We start from the raw sequence: 12,907 nt of genomic DNA, 5'->3' as shown, positions 1-12,907 counted from the left end.
CGTGGGACGGCCCGGGGACGTTCGGGACGTCCCGCGGACGTCCAGTGCCGTTTCAGTGCCTGTTGGGTGCGCATTGAGACACACTACAGAGCGGGGCCGAGTACCGTATTAAGCGACAGAAGAAAATCCGTGGCGTCAGCCGAAGCTCCGGATTGGTCGGAAAGGTGGCTACGTCGCACGTGGAGAGGAGAATTTGAAAAGGGATTTATCATTATCATCAACCTGACTACCCCCACTGCAGGGCAAGGGCCTCTCCCATGTCTCTTCAATTAACCCTTTCCTTTGCCAGCTGCGGCCGCCGTATCACCACAGACTTCTTAATCTCATCCGCCCACGTCACTTTCTGCCGCCCCCTGCTACGCTTGCCTCAAACGTCACTAAGACATGAAAGTAAATGAAGTAAATCTTTATTTCAGCGTCTTCGCGCCTTTCCTTACCGTCCCTTTTAGCACGCTGCAAGGTCGGCGCTCCTCCACCGGCCCCACAGCCGGGGTCGGAGCTTCCTGACCCGCCCATCTCAAGCAACCACCGATATCCTTCGGACGGCCGACAGAGGTCTGTTTCGGATGTTCCGTACGTCCGCTGAACATCCGCACACAGCCGGTAGACGTCCGTCGGCCGTCCCATAGGAAGTCAAAGGTATACGTCTCGCCCGCCGACGGACGTCCAGTTGAGCACGTCCATTGGCGGATCTTTATCGAATATTCGCATATATAGTCGAATACAACAAGTCTGCAGTGAAGCTCCGCCCACATTCAGCCTCCGCGCACAAAATCCCTCCACGAGAAAAAAGTAGTCCGCTGCTTAAACGCTTCTTGTTACCTAAACAAGAAGCTTCTCACAAGAAAAGAATTGTGACCTCTAGACTTTGGGTACATAGAAAGCTTGATATAGTTAAACATTCAAAAGCTGATTTCGTTTACTGTTGCGATTGGCCTGCGGAGTAATATAGGACCCCGCGGACCGCGGCCCAGTGTTAGCAACTGCTGTTTTTTTTTAAGTTGCATCCTACTATAGGTATAGTGCACGCGTGCTGTTTTCACTTCGCGCGATGCAATAAAACGAACAACAATTTGATGCACAGCAGGCATATTTTATTGTGGTTGGCGATATATCAGCAGAGCAATGGGTTATATTCGGAAAATTTCTTAAAGGTGACTCTTAAAATGTGGCAAGCTTCGGACACACATCTATAATTTTGCCACCCACAGGATTTCTGAAAAAAAAGAACGCGGCAAACATCAGGCATGTGAAACAAATGGCACAATGCAGCAGCCTAAGTAAAAGCATTGGAACCAATTCATAGAATTGTTTAATGCTGCAAGTATAACAGACAATGCACTTTAACAAACACCTCAATAAGTATAAGGCAATAACAGCTCTCACTAACCTGCGCAGCACTGTACGCGACTGTGCACAGAAAGCCGCAAAGCTTCCGTTGCGAACCACTGCAAACTACACGTGCTCCCTATGACCTGCCTATCGCGCGTTGTCACTCTCTTTATAAGAACAGCTAGTGAACCTAGCGATGCCTTAAAAATTAACACGATGCGAAAATACTCCGTCCCGCAACTTTGAAGAGGAGTGGGAATTAGCAGCGCGAGTTGAGGGCTCCCGCAGCTGTGTGATGTAGGCTCCCGAAAGTGTTAAAACAGCACACACTTGTGGAAGCCATCTCCTCGCGCTTACTGCTCCCTCTGTACTGTGAACGAATGTTATATGATCATGCTGCATTGTCCTAAAAACAAGTTCCAAGAACTGTACTGGATACATACCTTCGTAGGCAACCACATTTTCACTAAGCCTTCTTTAAACCAAGGTCGACGCAGTACGGTATTGCAGCGTTCCAGAGGAGCCTCAGGCACTTCCCGTATCTTTCGAATTGCTTAAGTATACTACTTTCATCCACAGACCGAACAAAGCCCGGCAATATAAAATTAGTCTGCCAAGCTAGCTGCCTATTTAACTTATCTACGACCAACATTAGAATACGCCTGCATTATATGGGATCCTGTAGGAAGTGGCTTAATAAAAAAACTTGAAAGTGTGCAAAGAAGAGCAGCTCGATTCATCATGTCCAGATATGCGCGTACTGATTCTGTAACAGAGATGCTGTACGTGTCTTCTCAATTTGCCACCTCTAGCCGAACGTCGCCGAGTGACCAGACTAAAATTATTATTTCAGCTCTCAAGAAATTCCTTCAATATCAATAGCTCCCATTACTTGGTCCGAAAACAACTTGCACATCTCAGGGCAAGCAATGAATACTGTTACCAAACCCCGAACCCACGCATTAATGTGTATGCTAATTCTTATTTTCCGAGGACGATAGCAGAATGGAATAACTTACCAGCATCTCTCTTACAGTCCAGTACATAAACAACTTTCGAAAAAGCTATCTCCATTTCGCACTAAAAAGTTTTTTCAGTGTCATACGCATAATCAAGTCGCCTAAGGTGAAGGCCGGGAATGTAGAAATGTTTTTGTTATTTTTCTTTTTCTGAGTGAAATAACTGTTTTTCAAGTTAATATTTATTAACACATTACGCTGCAAGAAATATGAGTGTATAGATGAAGATGAACTTTGTATTTTTATATAATCGACGAAACATGTTACTTTTCAAGTGTCACGCCCCACCACTGTAACGGCCTCACGGCCAACAGTATTTGCAAATAAATAAATAAACAAATAATAACAGAGCTATAAAGCAGCACAACACTACGCAACAAGTCAACAACCACCTCACGGAGCCGTACTGATGGATTGGATTGGACTGACCGCAAACTAACGTCTATGATGATGATGATAGCAGAATGCGCGGGAGTTTTGAATTTACAAATGGTTTCAATGGCAAGTTGAACTAACAAAACGATGAACATATGGCACAACTCCCCTAATTTGTAGAAGTTTTGTAAATATAAAACTAGTAATTGAGTTGCTGCAAACTTCTGCAAGAACTGCTTCTGCCCATAAATTAATTTTGCTCGTTAGCGGCTCTTGCACATAAGGTAGGAAGGGAATCGCACCATTTAGAAACGTCTTCGCGTCAAACCCTCCAACTGATGCAAATAATTTCTTGAAAGCAGATTGGCGGAATAAGTCTTTCGCGGTTAAAAAAGCAAACTGCATAGTATCGACAGTATACATACACGAAAGGCGCGAATTTTTTGTGGAAAAAAACCTCTGTACTCATGGCCTGGGAAAATACTCTGCCTTACATCCTTCGGACGTACACCTCGTCTCTCATACGGATATACAAAAGTGGACACAGTCCGTACCTTCAACCGACGTACGGCAAAGGATATCCAAAGCCGAGTTGCGTTCGTATGTCCGACGGACGTCCGATCTCGGCGCAGGACGTTAGGATCTGGCTCGGACGTACGACGGATATCTGTGGTTGCTTGGGATGGTATATAGCTGCCTGACGTGTGAAAGAATCTAACCAACAGCCATCTTTGAACTGGTATACGCAGGAGCGCGCGACGGAGTAGGTGGTGCGAGCATGGGCGTCTGGAGGGGGGGGGGAGGCAAGGGGGGGCGGCTGCACCCCCCTGGAAAATCACACACTCGAACCGTGAGTGATGGCCGCACGCCAGGGGCGGTGGTGCGATCAGCCAAAAGGGTAAAAGCAGCCCCTCTTCCACGCTTTGGGTCACATCTGCGAAATGCCGCGTCCGGGCACGCGTCTTTACGCCGTTTTCAAACCACGCCATCGTTAGCTCTGTTCAAGGGCGACCTGTTGCAGACATACAGCGGCACCGGCGAGCATGTGTTTCTAGCCGTCTTGAGATGGGTGTCTGTTCCTTTGATCTCTAGACAGATAGCGACACGGAGGCAGACAGTGCACAGGGCATCTTGTTTTCGCCTTCGTTACGCCGGCCACCGATGAATTCTTCAGGAGGGAAGGACAAATCAGCCGTGTTCCGCCCCCGCTTTGTCGGGCTGCTCAGGGGCAAGCGGGCGATGAGTTGGCGCCGCCGCCGCTCGCTGTCTCCTCCGATCCACGGGACAGCGCAGTTCGGTAGAAGCGCCGCTTTCAGAATCTTCGGCAAAGGGGATTAGCTGCTTTTGTTCACGCCGACGCAGTCTCCAGAGGCGCCCCCACACCAGCGTTCCTTGCGCCTTCTCCCAAAACCAGCGCCTTGGGTCAACGTAGCCCGATGGCGCCTGCCTGGCTCGCCTGTCACCTCTGGCTGGGCCTCAAATCACAACAGCGCCCATCTACTGTGCGATGTCAGTGCACGATAAAGAGACCCAGGTGGTCGACATTATCCGGAACTCTGTACTACTCCGTCCCTCATAGCCTGAGTCGTTTTTGGGCTCTGAACCCCATAAAAATACACAAAACAAATTTTCCGACCCGAGTGGCGAGTGTCCCTTCCCCTTGGAAGTCGCGCGGAAGTAAGCCCTTGCACGTGTGCGCGCCTCTGTGTTTGTGCTTCGGTGTTTTTAGCGGCCGGTTGTCAACCAAGACAGCGGACGAGAAAGCGGCGAGCTGTGTGTGTGCGGTTGGTCGAATGTGCGGATGCGCGAGCAAGATGGAGCGAGGTGTATGAAGCTGCGAGCGTGCATTTATCTTGTAAATAAGTTTTCGTTGTATAAATAGTCATCTTCTGTTTTCAACGTACGCGTTCAACCGTTTTTCCAATCAATGTGTGTGATGAGTGTGCACCGAGAGCGTGTAATGAAGCAAAGAAATGAATTTATCACCCGTGTAATCACGCAATTCGCCCAGAAAAATCAGAGGCGTCTACAGTTGCTGTTCAAGGAAGACTGACTGAGTGACTGTAGTTGCGTGTTTGTGACCATATTGTGCTGTGTGCTGGTCATCAATCCGGGTGAGTCCAGAACCCGTATGCAGCAAGACTGAGCACTCTTCTCCACGATGTGACAGTATCTTTTTGCATTTGTTATTAATTTTAATTGTTTCTTCGTTGATAAACTCCAATGTATCTTTCCTAGCCACGCTTTAATTTGCTGTTTGTAATTTTTCTTTCATGTGTGCATTTGACTTATTTTTATTTATATATAAATAAATAAATTTACTCCGCAAATAGTGCCTTTTTGCTACGAACATAACCCCCCCCCCCCCCCCCCCCCCTTCGGCGCCAACAACCAATGGGCCCCCCCCTGCAAAAAATTCTGTGGACGCCCTTGGGTGCGAGCATGAAAAAGTCGCCGGAAAGGGCTCGCCAACTTTCATGCGTGATTGTGGGTTCTCTGCTGGGTGCAAAAGTGTATTATTTGGCACATATGTGTTCACGACAACACAGTGCAGTGATTGAGCGAGTTGATGCGCTCTCTTCGGGAGGGGTTTCAGAATCCCCCCCTTTTTTTGGAATATTCCTGTGATCAATTCGTTCGGAGAGAAATGGGTGCTGGAGATATGGAGTGTAGATTTTCAAAAGCAAGAAATTATTTTCTTTCAGCTGGCACAGCTGGTACAGCTCGAGCTGGCGTGTGCCAATTTAATAGCCTTCCATAGAGCTCTGACGCCGAAAAGACATTTCACAGCGTAAAGGACGCATTTAAGGCACTCCCAACGCCACTCAGCAGTGCTCTGAGAAGTGTTCCGCAGTGAGACAACGCGTGCACATTACTTTGTACACTCGGTGCATTTGAACTGCCCGCCAAAAGTAGTGCGTCCGTAAGAAAGGCTGATAAACCGCTCGTTGCTACTCACAATTAAAACGTAAAGTATTTTAAATGTGCATTATTAAGTAGAGGTATTTAAATGGTTTTATTTTACAAAAAAAAAGTCGAAACAATTTGCTGCGAGAGTGTCGCTGCTTTTGTTTACGTTTGTTTAACCGGCATGCTTTTGACGGTTCGTGCGTTTCGAGCGTGCTGGCAGTTCGAAAACGCTCAGTGTGCAGCGCAATGTGGGATGTTGTGCGTCATCGTCCGTTACTGTTCTTCCGTGTGTATTACTCGAAGTGTTCTGCAGACAGTTTATGTGTGAAATTCCCGTGACACTTCCTGTCGTTTCATGTAGTACAGTACTTGTAGCGTCCATGCGTACGCGAGCCGTAGGCGCCGCTCGCCCTATTCTACAGGACGTTAAGCTGAAGAAGTGAAATTTGTCGATCAACTCATGAGGCGGCTTGCGCTACTTTCGCCTGCTATTTGACGGCCAGAACGAACCCTGGCTGCTTTGGGCACTGCTAAAGACTGCTTTTGCTCTTGCAGGACATGGAATGGTCACGCTCATTGCCGGAGTCTGGCTGTACTGGAACTTGACTTGCTTGTGTTGGTACGTATGCATTGAGACCTGCTGTCTGCGGAGTTGGATGACAATGTTTCTCAATGCTTACCTATTCCTGACGTCATTATTCACCTTTTATTATGAATGCTGCTTGTACAAATGCAAATTGTACGATGTTTGCCGCACGGGTTCCCGCGAGACCTAACAGAATTAGGCTGAATTTTGCTAAATCTATTCCAGGATTCGGCTTGAAAAAGACCCATCCTGATTACGTTCAGCAAAGCTTGCTCACTGTGCATTGTGAACATCTCTTAGGTCATTATCTACCGTCGTATAAACAACTGTAGTTATTATCTGTTGATTTGGATGATGAAGTTTCTCTAGGTGGTGCACAGCTACTCATCGTCATTGTGAATGTAGCTTCCCATGCACGTCTCTCTGTCACTAGACTGTAAACTTGCCGCCTGTTACCTTGCCTTACTTGTATTGTTTGTTCCGCTTGCATAACCTCAGAACATCGGTGCATGTCAGTGGTTGAAGTACTTGTTTCATGCAGGAGTTCAGTTGCAAATTTTTGCCTTGTACACTGCCAGTTTGAACTCCTTTTGTTGAGCTCCTTCACCTCAGGTGTGTCTGTACTTAGTGCTGCTGGATGTTGCACCGCTGCAAAACTGGCTAAATATTGTCGGGAAGATTCAAACTCTGCTCCCATACTACTAACATCTGATAGTGATGTCTTTGACGAGCCTAACAGGAGACATTATTAGTGGCCCTCACAGTTACTCGTCGACAGTGTTGGGAGCCGTGTGCAAAGCAGTATAGCAGCAGGATGTGGGGCACCTACATGCATATTCCATTTAAACTCACATTTTGCTTCCACACATTTAACTACTACTTTGCTTAAACATTAACGAACTTTTAACACGTTGCACGTGGCACATTGTCGCCTCACTTGCCACCAGTGCTGCCAACCTCCAGAGCCACTTCTTCCCAAATTGGCAAACAAAAAATCCCTACATTTCTCTAGATACAAAAAATAGTGTTCAATTGTGAAAAAATATATATTTATGCATAGTTCAGTAGCAAGTTTTATCATGCAGCTACCCTACTACGAAACGTTGGTAAGCAAATTAATTTGAAATGAAGGATCTGAAATGAAGATCTTCTAAATGAAGCTACAAGATAAACCGTAGCGCTCATTGGAAATTTTAAATTAAACGCTCCATGTCGTTTATGTTTTCTTTTCACTGTATGCAAGATATTAGTGAACATGCATCGGCATGTGGAATTAACTGACTTTTTTTCCCTCATGTTGAGTTGGTTTAGACTTCAGCCGAAGGATACCACGTACAAAATGCCTGGAGGTCGCTTGAGGACTGTACAGAAACTGCGAGATAAAAGCTGCTTGTTCATTTGCTGCGATTTCTCTAGAGGTTGGCTGACGTAAACAGTTTGATTGGTTTGGTTTTGTGGGGTTTAACGTCCCAAAGCGACTAAGGCTATGAGAGACGCCGTAGTGGAGGGCCCCGGATAATTTCGACCACCTGGGGTTCTTTAACGTGCTCAGACATCGCACAGTGCACGGGCCTCTAGAATTTCGCCTCCATCGAAATTCGACCGCCGCGGCCGGGATCGAACCCGCGTCTTTCGGGTCAGCAGCCGAGCACCATAACCACTGAGCCACCGCGGCGAGTGAACTGGGAATTGTTCCTTTAGTTAGACTATCTCAGATTTCCAACACGGAGCTGTTTTATAAAAAAAATGGCGCCCTTGTTCTTTCCTAGTTATCAAAACAAACATGCAGATATGCTTAATAAATAGGAATTTCACGTCGTGCAGCGAGCTCCAAATACAGTGTGAGGAAAGGTCGTGCGTGTTGAGGGAAGGCGGTGGCGCACCAGATCACAGCAGTGGGTGCCACTGGCCACGTCAGGGACCATACACGTCCGACTACGTCCGTGTAAGGGCTGGTTCGCACGCTTACAAGTGACTGAAAATTGAGCAGCGCAGCGCGGCCAAAAATTTTTAACTTGTTGGAACATCGCCGCTCTGACTGCTGGAGCTGCCGCGATGGCTCTAAAAAGCTTTTGCGCCGCAGCAACAAAGCATTTTCACTTGCATGTGAAACGGGCTTTAATCGAGCGCACAGCAGTGTTGTGAGGGCCTCTGTCAGTTGTAGAGCAAGAACAACGAAAAGCTTGTACTGTCTTCCGAATTTGAGCGAGAGAAAAAAAACTCCAGGCAAACAAAATTTCCCTAGATTATACCAAAAATCCCTTTCCCCCTAAATGACGTCCAAATTCTCTAGATCTAGGAAAAAATCCCTAAGGTTGGCAGCACTGCTTGCCACTGCCCAGCTAACCCTAAACTACTAGTGCTACTGCTACAAGGCACATTTGACTTTTCACTTTTCGGTGGGTGCAAGGATGGTGAAAGTTTTTGTCCCAAGCAGATGTACAGCTAACAGCAAGCAACCCCCCCCCTCAGCAAGCTCGGTTGGGTGTACCTAGAATTTTAAGAAACTTGACATGCATGGCTGCCACATGACCTTCTAAAGGGGGCTCCACAAAAGCACGACAGGGCATGCTACTGGTGTTTAGAACAGCCACAAAAGTGCATCTTTTAGGGGGCTTGCTGGTTGTCTTTCAAATTGCCTCTACCTGTATAGACCTTTTTCAGGTGCGTGCGGCCATCTTTCGACAGCAGCACCGCCTTGCGTCTGGCCGATTTCTCCGCCATGTTGGCTTGAGTGGCCGCCGCTGCAATACAGGCAGCGAGTACTCGCCGCGCTGTTCAGCCTATTCTGAGTGTTGATTTTTGCATGATTTTGACCTGAAAAGTGTTACACTGTATGCACTGAGCAGCTGCGAACAAAATGGCCCGTGCTTCGGCGAGCGGCGACGCGGACTTTTCCCTGCAAGTTGTGCTGAAAATCGACATTGGAGGCCCGCTGCTACGCCAGTGTGCGCAATTAATTTAACGGCTTTTTGGTATCTATAATGAAGAAATTTATCAATGCGAGCACGAAACTTGCTGAGCGCTTTTATGTTGTAGTTATAATTATAAAAGAAAAACCGCTCCGGTCCGAGCTCACAGCAGTGTTGCTGTCAAGCGCTCAAGTGGTCTGCTCTGCGTTGCGCCGGTGACACGAACAGATTAAAACTGCGTTCGACCGCGTCTTTCACTACATTTTCCCTCTGCACTCTCCTAAAAAATGGTACTTTCTGTATAGTGCTACATGGAGAAGGCACCGCTGGAGCGCATAAGCGCACAGAATTCTGTTGCGGCTTTTGGCTTTGCATAAATTTCTTGATTACTTCGTACTAACGGTAAAATAACTGGTGAAGCGTGCAAATGTAGGGTGGTCCACTCTTACAGGGTGAACATGCGAGTGTGTGGCCGAGCTCTTCGGAGCGCCAGTGCATCCGTCGGCGCCGCGCGCGTCGAAGCAAAGTGCCGCAGGAACAGAGGAAACTAGATTTGAAGCTTCGCGTCGTCTGACATTTCGTTAAACTCGGAAAAAGATGTAGTAGAAAGGCATGTGGCCTTTGAACGCGATGTAGTTTATACACTCGAAACTGGTGCACCTGCTGCGACAGTTCCTGAGGGGCGTATCTGCTTGGTCCGTCTCGGGTGCGGCCTCTGATTTATGCCGAAAGAGCGAAAAAGCGCGTGCGTGTGGTCGGGTGCGCACTGCGCGCCTGCTGATTGCACGTCTCTAATAGGCACATTTTTTTTTTAAGCAATCGGCACTTTGCATTATGACGTCAGTTGAAAATAGTATTTGGTCAAAGCATGAGGTGTCACGACGCAAGGTGGACACGTCAAAGCTTCGGCCTTCAGTTTTTTAAGTCCTGCTGGTTTATTGATATTTACTGCAAGCAAACAGCTGTGGCATTTGTGCAATGCATCATGGCTTTCAAGTACTGTCAAATAGCTAAGTTTACTGTGCCGTTGTCGTTAATAATCAGTCGCCAGCGTCGGCAGTTATAACAGAAATGTTTCACGTAACCCGCAGTGCTGCTGCATCATTTGCCCTAATTATTACTTATGTTTTGATTTTGCAAGGGTCACAGACGACACATATCTTAGCGAGATCAGTAGTAGGTGCTCGCGTGTAAGGTATGTGTAGCTGAAACAGCCCGCAACCGCACTGCCGCCGTGGCTCTCTCTGTTCTTCACACTGCTCCGCTTCAAGCCGCCTTCGCTTCCTGTAGTTGTTTGAACCGCAGACGACTGCGCGGTGGTTTCCCGAAGCCCTCGTTTCAGCTTTAATCGCACATACACCCAAATCGGGCTGCTACAGCTAAGCAACCGCACACAGTAAACACGGAGAACCGCAGAGAACGCACGGGACGCACGGACACCGCCTTTCCGAACCAGCCAGAGAGGAGGAAAGCAACATGGCGGTGTTCGGCGCGCTGGGAGCGAGGCTAAAACTGAAAAAGGTCTATAGCTATTGTGCCTTCCGTGACTAGCTTATATGCATGTATATACCATTTAATTTTTTCGCAAAAGTTCAGAAATATTGAACACCTTTACTATTAGATCTGTAGCAGGAGATGCATTTTCTTGTTTAACTCGATGCTAAAAGCTTAAAAGACTAATTTTTTTGTGTGTTTTGTTACGGGGTCTGCTTTTGTTCCGTGAGACTAGCTCCTTTGAGGTGGAAGGCCGACTGCTCTTTATCACTGCTGAACTGACGGTTTCAAAAAACAGTGCCGTGATGGGGAATGCTCTTCGTTTGGCTGCAGGGATAGAAGTGGCGCTCATATGCTGGATAAGCGCACGAAGGCCTCTGGAAAGCTGCATTTACCATGCACTAGGGATTCCCTTCTTATTTATGGTGTCCTGCTAGTTCTCTTTAGTATTGGACAGGTGTTGTAGGAGCTGCCGTTTATTTGCAGATTCTGCTGCATCGTCGGTGAGTCCCCACCTGGTGTGTCCCCACCTGGTGTGTCCCCGATGCCAACACCTTCTGGTGTGAAGAATGAACGCATCTGGAATGGTGATCAGTGAGCCCATGATATTTTCCCTCTCTTGGCACCACATGTATGCGGGGCAGTGGGTCATCGTATTCGGCTCTTAATGAACAGGGGTCACCACAGCCTTGCCCTTAATTTAGATTTTATTAGGTGCTGCTCGTCATTTCTTTTTTAATTGAAACCGCTGTACAAACAGAAGTTCAAAACGGAGGTGACATGTGCTGTGACTTTATGATAGTTTCCCTGGGAAAATTTATGCATTCGTTTAATTTGCATTTCAAAGTTTGCATCATAGGTTGTCAGCATAAAAAAAAAAGGTGGAGAGAGTTCTTGCACTGCAGTCTTCAGTCTTTGTATTTAAACTGGGACAGGAATTGATTAGTGTTGCTAACCATTGTGCTGTGCCAATGTGTCAACCTCTACAGGTTTTGAAACGACATTTGTTGTTCACAACTTTTGGCCTTCCTGATTGGGCAAGTGGGTGTGAGGGGGGAAAGTGCCTCTTGGAATTGTGAAGACAGCAATACCTGATAACACAAGATATCACTTAACACTTGCAACCAGTACAGCCTTTCAGTGACCTGAATAAATTCGGGGTCCATGGGCTGCAGGCGCACTCCATTGTCAATAACAATCAGGACTTTTTTTGCTTTAATTGAAACGTGGTGGCTCATTTGATACACCTAGGCGTGATAAATGTCAAAGGATATTCGTACTATTCTCTTCGAGCGGTACTGTGTGGACAGTTCCTTTATGGTCTTCAAGGAGCTTCACTTTGTGCAATGAGTACTTGCAGAAGCCACCTTGTTCCATTTGTGAATAGCTAGCAGAAGAGTTCTTATTCACTTGCTGCTGATGCGTGCGTCTCCTTTCAGTGTGATAATTTTATCTAGCAGGGTCTTGTGGAGAAGCACTGTTTCGGCCACGTTGAATGTGTCACAGGGCTTTAAAAAATGCCATGTGCCTGGGAAGTTTTGTCACGCTGTGCTGCTGTGATCAACTTGTAAGAAATGTTTTTACGGTTTCATCGCATTTAATGTCCCAAAGCAACTTGGGCTGCGAGGGGCACCGTATTGGAGGGCTCCGGATAATTTTGGCCACCCGGAGTTCTTTAACATGAACTCACATCATACAGTACACTGTTTAGGGCCTGTGTCATTATGTAGCGTAAGCTGGAAAGAAAAGAGATTTGGTGCACTAGTAAGAAACAGTAATGGACTAATGCACTAGTAAGAAAGTAATGCACTATTAAGAAACACAGATGGCTATGCTGAGAAGAAACTTGACGTGATCAAGGAGGTACTCAATTAGTGCCACTGTTGGTCTCATCGTCATGAATGTTGGTTCGTAGGTCTCCTTGGTGAGCTTTTGTTTTGATCTGTTAGCTTATTCGGCTAATAAAGAATGAAGGTATATTTATATATGTAGATAGAAAGACGGACTGTAAATTACACTTAAGAATATGCAAGTTTAATATATACACAATGTACAAACTTATACACAATCTAAGAACATCGTTCGCTCAATGCACCGCTTGCGCACACGCTCGGACACACACTGCCGCACAAAACCCGTCTCGCTTGTTTCCCCCTCTTTTTCTGGGCCCCACAAAGGGGGATCTGCTCTGTGTCAAAGTTGACACTCTCGCAGTTACAAACACACAAATACGCTCAGAAAACAGGTAAACACACAGAGAAAAGACGAACACGTGCGAG

General features: G+C 46.9%; 1 pseudogene across 1 annotated transcript in view; it reads left to right on the top strand.

Moving 5' to 3' along the window:
• The first annotated feature begins 5,822 nt into the window (after positions 1–5,822).
• The window catches only part of LOC149333068 (uncharacterized), a 51,199-nt pseudogene continuing 44,114 nt past the window's right edge, over positions 5,823–12,907 (top strand). The window contains exons 1-2 of the transcript XR_016285287.1: positions 5,823–6,255; positions 11,115–11,222. The product of XR_016285287.1 is annotated as an uncharacterized LOC149333068 (transcript). The remainder of the gene's footprint in view (positions 6,256–11,114; positions 11,223–12,907) is intronic.

This window comes from Amblyomma mixtum, chromosome 8, assembly GCF_055824585.1.
Source record: "Amblyomma mixtum isolate Tamu chromosome 8, ASM5582458v1, whole genome shotgun sequence".
NCBI classification, from domain to species: Eukaryota; Metazoa; Arthropoda; class Arachnida; order Ixodida; family Ixodidae; genus Amblyomma; species Amblyomma mixtum.
Note: the sequence above shows the minus strand (reverse complement) of the source record. Positions and strands in the feature narration are given on the sequence as shown.